The sequence below is a fragment of the Pongo pygmaeus genome, chromosome 7, assembly GCF_028885625.2.
Source record: "Pongo pygmaeus isolate AG05252 chromosome 7, NHGRI_mPonPyg2-v2.0_pri, whole genome shotgun sequence".
NCBI classification, from domain to species: Eukaryota; Metazoa; Chordata; class Mammalia; order Primates; family Hominidae; genus Pongo; species Pongo pygmaeus.
In genome coordinates, this window is record NC_072380.2 from 38627329 (window position 1) to 38640548 (window position 13220).

Genomic DNA, 13220 nt, shown 5'->3' on the forward strand with positions numbered 1-13220 from the left:
ATGATTACTTCCACATCTAGGAAAACTCAACATACATGTTCAAGATTTAAAATCGCTATCACCCATGCAGGGGAAAAATTAGCAAGAAATATATTTAACCTTCAGTGGGAGTAAAAAAGAATAACATGCTATTGCACTACAGAAAAGAATTCAAGGATACAATAAAACAAAGCAAGAAGTTTCTCACCACAATCTAATATGAAATACTATATTCTGATGCATCTGAATCTTGCAGAGATCATACAAAAGGAGACCACTTAGAGTGACAAAATTATAATAACCAAATAAAGGCTTTAATTTATAAAAATGCCTTTCTCAAAGTTCACATTGCAGAGTTGTACGCAAATAGACCGTATTCAGCAGGTACTCAGTGGGAAAAAAGCATTCAAATTTTTCTGCTATCCTAATCCTCAAAAATCAACACTTAACCTTTCCAAATACCTAAGAAAATATTCTTGAAGGCCAGGAAAGCATAATGCAGTTTCTCCAGCTTCAAAAGAAATTTGGTTCTCTTGCCCAAATTACAGAAAAGTTAAAACTCAAGAAGTACCAAGGATGAAGGGTCAAACATAGATTGTCATCACTGATTACTTCTCAGGTTAATACTGTTTGAATGGTTCCAATACTGCGAAAGCAGGAGTGTCAAACTCGTTTTTGTTAATTAAGATAGTTAAGCTAAGAAATTAACAATACAGACAAATCGACATTTTCTAAGTAAGTCATTTTAGAGTTTGCATGTGAATTTAAAACCTAATCACTGAATCTTACCAAAAAGTGCAACAGAGATGAACTCTAAACAAACAACATTTTGTATAAAATGGCACTTTCTTACAGGATTCAGTATTATTTTTTGTTATTCATCGGTAAGGTACTAAGATTTCAAATCAGTAAACTCTGACAATAAATGTTAGAAAGCTACCTTAAAAACATTGTTCAGATACCCCTTCTGGCAATAACAATTAAAAACTGGTTATTCAGTTTTTATATTCGTTGAACTCGCATGGTTATGAACTCTTCAGGTTCTTTTTTTTTTTTTGAGACAGTTTCGCTCTTTCGCCCAGGCTGGAGTGTGAAGTGACGCAATCTCGGCTCACTGCAACCTCCGCCTCCCGGGTTCAAGCGATTCTCCTGGCTCAGCCTCCTGAGCAGCTGGTATTATAGGCACCCACCACCACGCCCGGCTAATTTTTGTAGTTTTAGTAGAGACGGGGTTTCGCCATGTTGGCCAGGCTGGTCTCCAACTCCGCACCTCAGGTGATCCGCCCGCCTCGGCCTCCCAAAGTGCTGGGATTACAGGCACGAGCCACTGAGCCCGGCCTCAGGTTCTTACTATTATATATATTAAAAAAAACCCACCAGCCGGGCGCGGTGGTTCACGCCTGGCCAATATGGCGAAACTCCGTCTCTACTAAAACTAAAAAAATTAGCCGGGTGTGGTGATGGGCGCCTGTAGTCCCAGCTACTTGGAAGGCTGACGCAGGCGAATCGCTTGAACCCGGGAGGTGGAGGTTGCAGTGAGCCGAGATTGCGCCACTGTACCTCCAGCCTGGGCAACAGAGCGAGACTCCTCTCAAAAAAAAAAAAAAAAAAAGAAAAAAAGAAAAAAAAAAAACAAAGACATCAATACATTTTTGTCCCTAAAGTCCAACTACCACCAAAGCAATAACAGCTAAGCCAATGAGGTTGTCTCTGCAGCTTTTCTTAAAGGACTTATCACCTGGGTGATAGTTACCCGATGTTCACTTCCTTTTTTTTTTTTTTTTGAGATGGAGAGTCTTGCTTTGTCGCTCAGGCTGGAGTGCAGTGGCGCAATCTTGGCTCTCTACAACCTGCGCCTCCCTCGTTCAAGTGATTCTCCTGCCTCAGCCTCTCGAGTAGCTGGGATTACAGGCGTGTGCCACCACGCCTACCTAATTTTTGTATTTTCACTACCTAATTATTTGTTTATACTGTACATTCAAGTTTTATATGCTTTTTTTATATTTCACATTTTATAACGTAAAAGGCTTTAAAATGCCTATTTCTTAAAGTTTTTGTTTGTTTTTTACATATAGCTTTCTTAAGCCTCCACAGCTAAGAGAAATTAGATAACATAAGATTCCATAGACACAATATTGTTTTGGCTATGGCCCAAATGCCACTAGGTGTATGTCCATATGATCTTCTTAATCTCAAATCAATTTGATAAACTAATTTTTTTAACCTATGAAATCCCAATAAGCTACCCATTCTTAAATTTAAAATGCCTCCCTATAAGGATCACTTGAGGCCAAGTGTTCAAGGCCAGCCAGGCAACAAAGTGAGACTCCATCTCTACAAAAAATTTTAAAAAAATAGCTAGGGGGGCCAGCACAGTGGCTCATGCCTATAATCCCAACACTTTGGGAGGACGAGGTGGGAAGATTGGTTGAGCCCAGGAGCTCAAGACCAGCCTGGGCAACTTGGCAAAACTCTGTCTCTACAAAAAAAAAAAAAAAGCAAAACTAGCTGGGTGTGGTGGCACACGCCTGTAGTCCCCAGCTACTCAGGAGGCTGAGGTGGGAGGATCACCTGAGCCTGGGAAGTTGAGGCTGCAGTGAGCCATGACTGTGCCACTGCACTCCAGCGTAGGTGGTAGAGGAAGACCCTGTCTCAAAAAAAAAAAAATTAGTTGGGCAGGGTGGCACATGTGTGTAGTCATAGCTACTCCAGAGGCTGAGGCCAGGAGAACTGCTTGATCCAAGGAGTTCAAGACTGCAATGATCTAGGATCATGCCACTACACTCCAGCCTGGGCAAGAGAGCAAGACCCTGTCTCTAAAAATAAAAAAATAAAAATAAACCTCATATATCTTAGGAAATATGTATATAACTTACACCAAAATAAGAAAAAGCACATCTATGTAGAAAAATACTTGTTACTTAATATTTAATTATCTATTAGAATGTGGGTAATATAAGCTATGAAGAAAAATCAGGACACACACACTCTTAATGTTTTAAGTAATCATACAGAGCCCGGCGCAGTGGCACCTGCCTGTAGTCCCAGCTACTGGAGAAGCTGAGACATGAAGACTGCTTGAGCCCAAGACTTCTGAGTCCAGCAGAGGCAACAGAGCCAGACCCTGTCTCACAAAAAAGAGAAAAGATTAATTATACGGAAATCTGAAAATTTTATTCTCCGTAACATGACAGTCTATTTGGCCTGAAGGGGTCTCTGAAATCTTAATTTTCCCATCTTAAGACTGAGTTAAATAATTCTTGCCTGGGCGCAGTGGCTCACGCCTGTAATCCTAGGACTTTGGGAGGCCGAGGTGGATGGATCACGAGGTCAGGAAATCGAGACCATCCTCGCTAACACGGTGAAAACCCATCTCTACTAAAAATACAAAAAATTAGCTGGGCATGCTGGGGGGCGCCTGTAGTCCCAGCTACTCGGGAGGCTGAGGCAGGAGAATGGCGCGAACCCAGGAGGCGGAGCTTGCAGTGAGCCGAGTTCGCACCCCTGCACTCCAGCCTGGGCAACAGAGGGAGACTCCGTCTCAAAAAAAAAATAAAAAAATAAATAAACAATAATTCTTGTGCTTTCTAACTTCACATTTTAAAAAAGCCAAGTTATTCTGTGGGAATTCTACCAAACACCTCAGAAGATGCCACATAAATGTAAGGTATTATTCATGTTTTATCTTTCCGTGCTACACATGGCTAAAACTGAAACAGTATGAATATTAACAATTTTCATTTTCCTAGCCACTTTCTCTAAGTAGCCCTAAATGTAGATGGAAAAAAGAACCCAGTAATTAAATATTAGAAGGGGGAAAAAGTTATCACTGTAGATCAGTTAATGACGATAACGATCCACATCTAAAAAAACAAGCTAAGAATACTTTTTCAAAGAGCTTTTTCAAATTCAAAATCTTATCAAAAAAGTTGTGCTTTAGGAGTAACAACACATCCATGTGGTAAAAACTGAACATTCTCTAAGTCCACAAAATTAAAATATACCTTTACCTTCTTTTCATGCTACACAGTGCAGGTACAACATACTACAGAAGTGTTTAAAGTCTTTATTACATATTTACTAAGAGCAACAGTAAAAATGAAAACAAAACTGTAAGCTTTTTAAAAAAAGGTTAGGTAATGTTAGTATAAGCAATTTCTTAAATTTGTCCTTGTTAATATTTATAAAAATATAAGTATAATTATTTATAACTTATAAATATAATTTATAAAAAGATTGGCCTGCAGAAATAAAGTTCACCATTCATTTAAAAACTCAAATGCTGGACATGTTTATTAACAAATAAATGAATCATCTTAGTTGCTTTTTCAAAAAATAATAGACTGCTTTTAAAAAAAAAGTAAAACTAAAAACAGAATTGCATTGAAAAACAGATTTTATAGACAGATGCCAAGTTCTAAGCATTTTTAAAGCTTTAACGATTTTAATTTCTTAAGTGTCTACAACAGACAAGACTATCTTTTTGTTTTAAAAGATCCCAATGAATAAGTAACCCATTTTCTTCTTGATAGAAAAAAAATTTAAATAAACAAAGTAATTAACAGTCCATGCTAAGATTTTTAACTTGTTTTCAAATAGGGATTTTTAGCTCACTTTAAAATTTTTACCAATGTCTCTATTTTTTTCCAGGTCCTTTTCTAAGACCATGATGGACTTCTAATTTTTTTTTAAATTTTATTATTATTATACTTTAAGTTTTAGGGTACATGTGCACAATGTGCAGGTTAGTTACATATGTATACATGTGCTATGCTGGTGTGCTGCACCCATTAACTCGTCATTTAGCATTAGGTATATCTCCTAAAGCTGGACCTCTAATTTTTTTCATTTCATCGCTATCGTATTTTATTGATAATTTTATTCAAACAAGAAAAAGTCCACTAAAATCCACTTCATACAAAAACACACACCTCAAGATAACTTGGACACAATTCATTTTTGCATGTAAAAATATTTTGTGCATGTATGTTCACAACATGGTGAATAAAATATGAAAAAATACAAGATCTCTTGCCTCACTGCAGCTTACTCCCCTTTAACTCTTTATACTTAATATACTTAACCTTAAGTTTGCCCCCTCACCTTGAGTTTTCATAGGCAGCTCTAATTCTTTCTTTTTGTTTTTTTGTTTTTTTTTTTGAGACGAAGTTTTGCTTTTATCGCCCAGGCTGGAGTGTAATGGCGCGACCTCAGCTCACTGCAACCTCTGCCTCCCGGGTTGAAGCGATTCTCCTGCTTCAGCCTCAAGAGTAGCTGGGATTACAGGCGCACACCACCGGGCCCGGCTAATTTTTTGTATTTTTAGTAGAGACGGGGTTTCACCATGTTGGCCAGGTTGGTCTTGAACTCCTGACGTCAGGTGATCCACCAGCCTTGGCCCCGCAAAGTGCTGAGGTTACAGGCGTCAGCCACTGCGCCCGGCCAGGCAGCTCCAATACTTTAAGGAAGTAACAGGTTGTGCTGTAAAGAACCAAGTAACGGTTTTGTCACAAAAGCCCCGGACTTCACTTTCATAGGCCTCAGTTTTCTCTCTTGTAAAATAGTTGTACTATCTCTCTTCCATTTAACAGGCTATTAGGAACTTAATTCAGGACCAACTATTATTTACTTATAATAGCAAAACCTGCTAACAAACTAAATGTTAATGTTTTAAACAATGGAATACTTTTAAGACTCTTTAAAAACAAAAGCTGTGGATCCGTATGTACTAATTTTTATTGTTTTTGTTTTTTGTTTTGTTTTGTTTTTGAGACAGAGTCTCGCTTTGCCTACCAGGCTGGAGCGCAGTGGTACAATCTCAGCTCAGTGCAACCTCCGCCTCCTGGGTTCAAGCTATTGGCCTGTCTCAGCCTCCGGAGTAGCCGGGATTACAGGCACGCACCACCATGCCCGGCTAATTTTTGTATTTTTAGTAGAGACGGGAGTTTCACCATGCTGGCCAGACTGGTCTCAAACTCCTGACCTCAAGTGATCCGCCCGCCTTAGCCTCCCAAAGTGCGGGAATTACAGACGTGAGCCACCATGCCTGGCCTTGTTTTGTTTTTGAGACTGAATCTCGCTCTGTCATTCAGGCTAGAGTGAGGTGGCGCAATCTCAGTTTACTGCGGCTTCCCCCTCGGGGTTCAGGCAATTCTCCCATCTCAGCCTTCCGAGTAGCTGGGATTACAGGTGCCGCCACCACACCTGGCTAATTTTTGTATTTTTAGTAGAGATGGGTGTTTCGCCATGTTGGCCAGGCTGGTCTCAAACTCCTGACCTCAAGCAATCCGCCCGCCTCAGCCTCCCTCCAAAGTGCTGGGATTACAGGCGTGAGCCACTGCACCCAGCCGTGGATCCATAGGTACTAATTTAAAAAGATGTCCCAGATAGGCTGTTAAAACGAAAAAGTGGCCAGGTGCGGTGGCTCATGCTTGTAATCCCAGCACTTTGGGAAACCTCGTCTCTACTAAAAATACAAAAATTAGCCGGCATGGTGGTGCATGCCTGTAATCCCAGCTACTCGGGAGACTGAGGCAGGAGAACCGCTTGAACCGGGAGGTGGAGGTTGCAGTGAGCCACGATCGCGCCACTGCACTCCAGCCTGGGCAACAACAGCAAAACTGTCTCAAAAAACAAACAAAAAAACAAAAAAGCAAAATGCAGATAGTATGATCCATTTGTAAATATTTTAAGAGAAATATACACATACATGCATAGAAGTTTTCCAGAAGGACATACAAGAAACTTCAAGTGGTTTTCAGTGGAGAAGAATGCTAACTTTATTTTTTTAACTTCTTAGCCTTCTATAATATGTGAATATGTGAATACTTTTTTTTTTTTTGAGACACTCCAACCTGGGCAACAAGAGCGAAACTCCGTGTCAAAACAAACAAACAAACGAACTCCATCTTGGCTGGGCGTGTTGGCTCACGCCTGTAATTCCAGCACTTTGGGAGGCCGAGGTGGGCAGATCACGAGGTCAGGAGTTTGAGACCAGCCTGGCCAACATGGTGAAACCCTGTCTCTACTAAAAAAAAATACAAAAATTGGCCGGGCACGGTGTCTCACGCCTGTAATCCCAGGACTTTGGGAGGCCGAGGTGGGTGGATCACGAGGTCAGGAGATCGAGACCATCCTGGCTAACACCATGAAACCCCGTCTCTACTAAAAAATACAAAAAATTAGCAGGGCGTGGTGGCGGGCGCCTGTAGTCCCAGCTACTCCGGAGGCTGAGGCAGGAGAATGGTGTGAACCCGGAAGGCGGAGCTTGCAGTGAGCCAAGATCATGCCACTGCACTCCAGCCTGGGTGACAGAGCGAGACTCCGTCTCAAAACAAAAACAAAAACAAAAAACACAAAAATTAGGCGGGCATGGTGGCGTGTGCCTGTGATCCCAGCTACTTGGGAGGCTAAGGCAGGAGAATCACTTGAACCTGGGAGGTGGAGGTTGTAGTGAACCGAGATCGCACCATTGCACTCCAGCCTAGACAACAAGAGTGAGACTCCATCTCTCAAAAAAAAAAAAAAGTACTAACTTCATAAAACTGTTAGGAGGATAAAAGGAAATCATGCATGTGAGACACTCGGCATAGCACAGTGTGAGGACAACTGTGAGCAGCTATTAGTGGATTATGAATATTATTATAAATTCCAGAAACGCTGTCATTAGAATCAGATTCGACAGTTCACTCAACAATCATCAATCTGAAAGACAGTTTCCTTTATCCAAAACTCATTCAATCTGATCAGTATAAGAGAAGGCATTTGTTAATTTAAGGGTTAGGAAAAAAAAAAAAGCCAACACAGGTAACAGGTGGGCTGATGGACATATTAATTGGTTTTAAGTGTTATTTAACAAGAGTAGGCTTCTTCATATATGAATACCTGTCCAAGGAACCAGGATACTTATGACAGCTGGGCAGGAACCCTGATCTTTAAAGGATGCTGCATACATAAAAATAAACTACTTCTTTTTTTTTTTTTTTTAAGCAATGAAAGCTTCCAACACAAATTTTTCTATTTAATGACTGCTTATTTTCCTAAAAATTTACAGCACTGATAGCTCATGCACACAATTTACCAGCTAATTACAAATAACATGTCAATCAAGTAGGAGATATAAAACTGAAATTGCCATAAAAATAAATTCCAGAAAAAGCATGCCGAATTTTTTTTTAAATGCAACTGTTCCTCACAGAATTTCAAACAAATTCAGGCTGAATATTATCAAATTAAAATACTCCAAGCTGTAAATCTGGCTTTTACACTAAAAGCACCCTCTCAAAGTACCACTTTAACAACATTGAATTTCATTTTTCTAACAAACGAAGAATATATCCTAAGCTTCTGTATAACAACTGAGAGGATGTTGCCATTTAGGTAGGTTAAATGTAGTTCAACTGGTTTGAGTCCACCATATTACAATGTTAACAGGCCTTCTTGGTATTAGAGAACAGTTTCAATATCAATGTGATAGGTTAAAGTTTGGATTACTCCAACTGCTATAATAAAAACAAAAGGTCACACACACACATTTAATCCTTTTCAATATGAAATAAAATAGGCTCTACTTAACACCAATGTATGTACTGTAAATTTGTCAGGATTTAAACCTTAGAATAGTAATTATTTCAAACTGTACAAGTAGTTACAGTTGAATATATTAGTTACTGTAGTTTCCTGAGAGTCACCTGAAGTTCCAATAAAAAAACGGACAAACAAAACAACAACAAAAAAACCCTGGCATCTCAATGAGACTCTAAGAACTGCATGCCTACTTCACAGATCATTGCACTGTGCTGAACTGGCATCTGGAGATTGTATTGAGCTAGCTACATGAAGGCAAAGAGAAGAGATGGGGAAAAGAGAGTTTATTTAAAAAAGAAAATACTATTCTTAACACACTCATCACTCTTAACACGCTCATCACCTATAAGCAAGAGCTATCAGAAATACTATTTAAAAATACATACATTTCTAATTTTTCAACATTCACAATACGGCAAGCCGATAATCTACCACAAGCAGAGCTTCCTACCCCTTTCACCCGGACACAGCGCTTTGCCAAGAGCACAGGCCCAAGTAAAATAACCGATGCAATTTCCTTGTTTACTTAAAGAATTGCAGAAAACATGTTGACTCCTTCTGAGGCTTCTGAAACAAACGAATTTTCAATACGTAAAAGACTTCATGATCATGTTTGATATGTAAGCGTAGTAATGATTCCTTCAGCTAGTAAAAATCTAGTTTTAAATTGATTAAAAGGGTTAAATTTACACTGCAGCTCATTAGCATACCTTGTTTGCAACCAGAAGGAAGAGGGTAAAGAGAGGGAGAAAAGCAGCAAAAACACACAAGATGGAAAACATCACTACCTCCTTTGGCGGTTATGAATAATTTAAAATGACCCAAGACGTAAGGGGAAAAGAGTTCATGAATAGAAAGAAAGGGGGCTAACAGTCTGAACTGGCCCCTTCCAGATTCATACTGATGTCGGAGAGGAAAAGGAATTTATTTACACTGCAGTGCCTGGCAGCAAACATGGCTGCCCCTGCCCCCTTTAAATCGAAATAATCTTCACTCCCTCCCCAAAACCATCAAATTATGGCCATGTCTCTCCCTGCCTCCCTTCCATAACACAAACACATCGCCTCCTCCCTCAAAACAGTAAAACCCACACCTCCCCATTTCACAACAATTACAATTCCATAACCACCAGCTTCTCTATTCTCTAGCCTTGAAAGAAAGGCACAGAATACACACAAATACAGGAACAAAAGGCCTCTCTTCCTAACACTTTAACGACCTCCATCCCCTTCTTTTCCTCCCACTCTGACGCTAAGTCGATCGTTCTCATCCCTGTCATCATTCAGTTAATTTCCTTTCCTAACCCAATCCTGTCTTCCAGTTTCCTGCGTCTATTTCCCATCCTCCTATTGCAGCCTGCCTCATCCCCTTTCCTAATCCACCTTTTCCTTCACTTCCATTTCTCATTTCTCCCTTCATTCCCATAAAATGCTCCATTTCTCCAGCAAATTTATCCCCTTCTCCTAGACTCTTCTGGTTCCCACACTCCATCCCCAAACCTCCCTATTTATCAGTCCACCCAGGTCTCTAATCTCCATGCAACTCTTCTCCCCTTTCCCTGCCCCTCCCCGATCCATCCTTATCCCCGCCCCCATCCCACTTCTCCCAATTCCCAGCTCAGCGCCACTCCGACTCCGATCCCACTCCCACCTCCCCTGCCCCACCCCCCAATTCCCTCCACACCCCCCACCTTGCCATCTGCTCCTCCGTCAGGACTCCCCTCGAGCCCTTTCAGGCCACCCGCTTCCCCTTCCATTCCTCCTGGGGTCTGGCGCTCCATCCCTAGGTCGCCCCCTCCCCGTCGTTCCCTCCTCAGCCCTTCCTAGCACTACACACGCGCGCGCGCACACACACACACACACAACGCACACGCACTTTACCTTCAGTTTGTTCCATTCTAACCCCCCGGCCGTGTCAGTGCGATCACAGGAGAGACACGGAGACCCGGAGTGGGGCTGGGGTGCAGGCAGCCGCTGGGGCCGCGCGGGGAGGAGGCGGAACCGAGCTAGGCCGCATGAAATCCCCGGGCTAGATTTTCCCCGCGCCGGACGCCTCTGCCATGGCGGCCGGCACTGAGAAGGGCCACGGCCGGGCCGGGCCGGGCGTGCTGCGGGAAGAGGAAGGCTCGGGAGGTGCGATGGGAAGGGGAGGCCGAGGGACGGGGGTCGCCGCGCCGCCGCTGCTGCCAGAGAGGAGCCTACGGCTGGCAGCCCGGCCTGGGTAGCACGGTCCTCGGCGCTCGGCTCGGAATTCGCACGCCTCTCCGCGGCGACCTGTGCACAGCCCCCTCGGCCTCCGCCTCCGTGCTGGCCGCCGCCGCCGCCTCTCCCGCCGCCGCCGCGCACAAAGCCCCCCCACCCCGACTCTCGGGGCGCCGCCGCCGCCAAATCCTCAGCCTCTCATTGGCCGCGGGCCGCGGCGCCTGCCGGGAAATGCAGTCCCGGGTTCGGGACGCTGGGGCTCCGGAGGAAGCGGCGAGTCAGCGGGGCGGAGGGGGCGGGAGCGCGAACCAGGAACGCCCGCGGCAGCTAGCGTCTGGACGACTAGGGAGACCGGGCGAGAGGGCCGAGGGACGGGGAGGGACTGTACGTGGGAGAGTGACACACAAAACACCCCGGGAAGCCGGAGGAGGCGTGGAAAGGTGGGGCCCGGGAGGTAAAGCTGGGCTCGGCGCGTTCAGTGAGGCTGATTAAAGAACAGCGCGCAACCAGCGCCATATGGCGCTCCTCGGGGTGACTCGGCTCTGTAGCTCTTAAGGGTTAGAAGCGACCCTCGCAAGGTCCCCGGTGGGTGACCGCGCGAGGGCGGGGCAGTCCAGGCGACCCCTCGGCCGTCTCCCGTCCTACGGCTGTCAGGGAAGGGCTCCCGTTCCAGGAGGGTCTGCATCTGGAAAGCCGGGGGCAATGCAAGACCGCCTTGGCGTCGGTCTCCCTCTCAGCCCCGGCTGAGTTGTCGGATGGTCCCCCTCCCCCGGTTGCAAGCAGTAGGAGGCCCGGCCGGCGGCGCCGGCTCGCTGAGGAAGCGCCCCGACCTCCCCGGCAGGCGCCGGCCCCGGGCGCCTCTTCCTGCTCTGCTGCGGCCCGGAGGCTTGTGGGTAACCGGGAGGACGACGTCAGCGCCCGCCGCATCCCCGGGTGGCCCCCAGCCTCGGGGGACCGCGACGGCTCCGTGACTGTCACGTGCTGGGGGCCGCGGCTGCTCGCAGCCAGACCTTTGCTTCGAGGGACGTGAGGGACATTTGTCCTAGACGGCCCAGATAAGAACGAGAGGAGGAACCCGGAGGCAACTCTCCGTCATCCTCTAGCCCCCCGCATCCTAGGAAACGTATGGAAAACAATGGAGGGTTAAGTGTGTGCACAGTGATCTAGCCCTGCAGGAGTGTGCCGACCAGGTGATATTTCCTGGGGCCTGGTAATAAGGATTTGGAAGGTTACAGCACAGAGACGTGAACGTAAAAAGGAAACACAGGCAGCAAGCAAATGAGGAAACCGATACTCTGTTCTGAGAATAAAGCCATTTTACCGCTAGACGTCATACTCTGTAGACGTTATAGTACTGGATATCTTTGGTACTATTAGAAGAAATTAGATATCTGTATCTTTAAATATCACTTAAAGAAATTAAAAGATTCCTACAGATCAGTTATTTAAAAGGGCACTAATTATGAACTAGTTTTTTTTTTTTAAACGTAACCCGGTTAATACTAGATACTGAGAATTATCACTATTGGCCGGGCGCGGTGGTTCACGCCTGTAATCCCAGCACTTTGGGAGGCCGAGGCAGGCGGATCACGAGGTCCGGAAATCGAGACCATCCTGGCTAAGATGGTGAAACCCCGTCTCTACTAAAAATACAAAAAATTAGCCGGGCGTGGTGGCGGGCGCCTGTAGTCCCAGCTACTCAGGAGGCTGAGGCAGGAGAATGGCGTGAACCCGGGAGGCGGAGCTTGCAGTGAGCCGAGATCGCACCTCTGCACTCCAGCCTGGGCGACACAGCAAGGCTATGTCTCAAAAAAAAAAAGTTCTCATTACTATTAATCATTAAATATTTTTAAACGTATGCTTTAAGTAGTACCACAAGTTAAAGCTATCAGTAAAAGCATACTTTTTATTTGTGATATGCCATTTTAAAACACAGATGGCCAAAGCGGGCCACCAAGTCTAGCTTAATTCTATCTCCAGGAAAGAGGGATTAAATTGGTCTTTTTTTTTCTATGAGCCTTTCTACCTCCATTCTTTTTCTTCCTCCTGTGTCTTCCTTGCTTTGTTGATAAACTGTTGCCTTGACCTGGCACCTGGGTTTCTCCCTTGAGAATCTAGTAAATTGTCCTCAGGGATCTTATATTAGCCTGTTTCTAATAGCTATGCTGACAGCAAGAGTTTAAAATTGGAGTTATGTGAAGTAGATGCATAGTCTTTTCCTGCAAAACATTACAAAATACAGTTAGTAATACTTGATCTGGTGGCATATTTAGGAAAATGGCCATTAAAAATAATAGTTTACATTTTCGGTATCTAACATCTTCTGAGGTTTAGACGATGCTTACTCTTCACCATAGAAAATGAGCAAGGAGCTCATTAAGACAGCAATCTAACACAATTCTCAGGGCCAGAGTCATGGAGGAAAAAATATATTTTTAAAAATTTTTCTTCTGA

At 44.1% G+C, this 13220-nt stretch overlaps 1 protein-coding gene across 7 annotated transcripts in view; it reads right to left on the minus strand.

Moving 5' to 3' along the window:
• Nucleotides 1-11613, minus strand: part of NSD3 (nuclear receptor binding SET domain protein 3) — a 113211-nt gene extending 101598 nt beyond the window's left edge. For 3 of the 7 annotated variants that reach the window (XM_054498608.2, XM_054498606.2, XM_054498604.2), the window contains exon 1: nt 10446-11613. The gene's annotated coding sequence lies outside the window, so the exon portion shown is untranslated. The remainder of the gene's footprint in view (nt 1-10445) is intronic. The other 4 variants (XM_063668626.1, XM_054498607.2, XM_054498609.2 and 1 more) reach the window with 3 other exon arrangements.
• Nucleotides 11614-13220: the final 1607 nt, after the last annotated feature.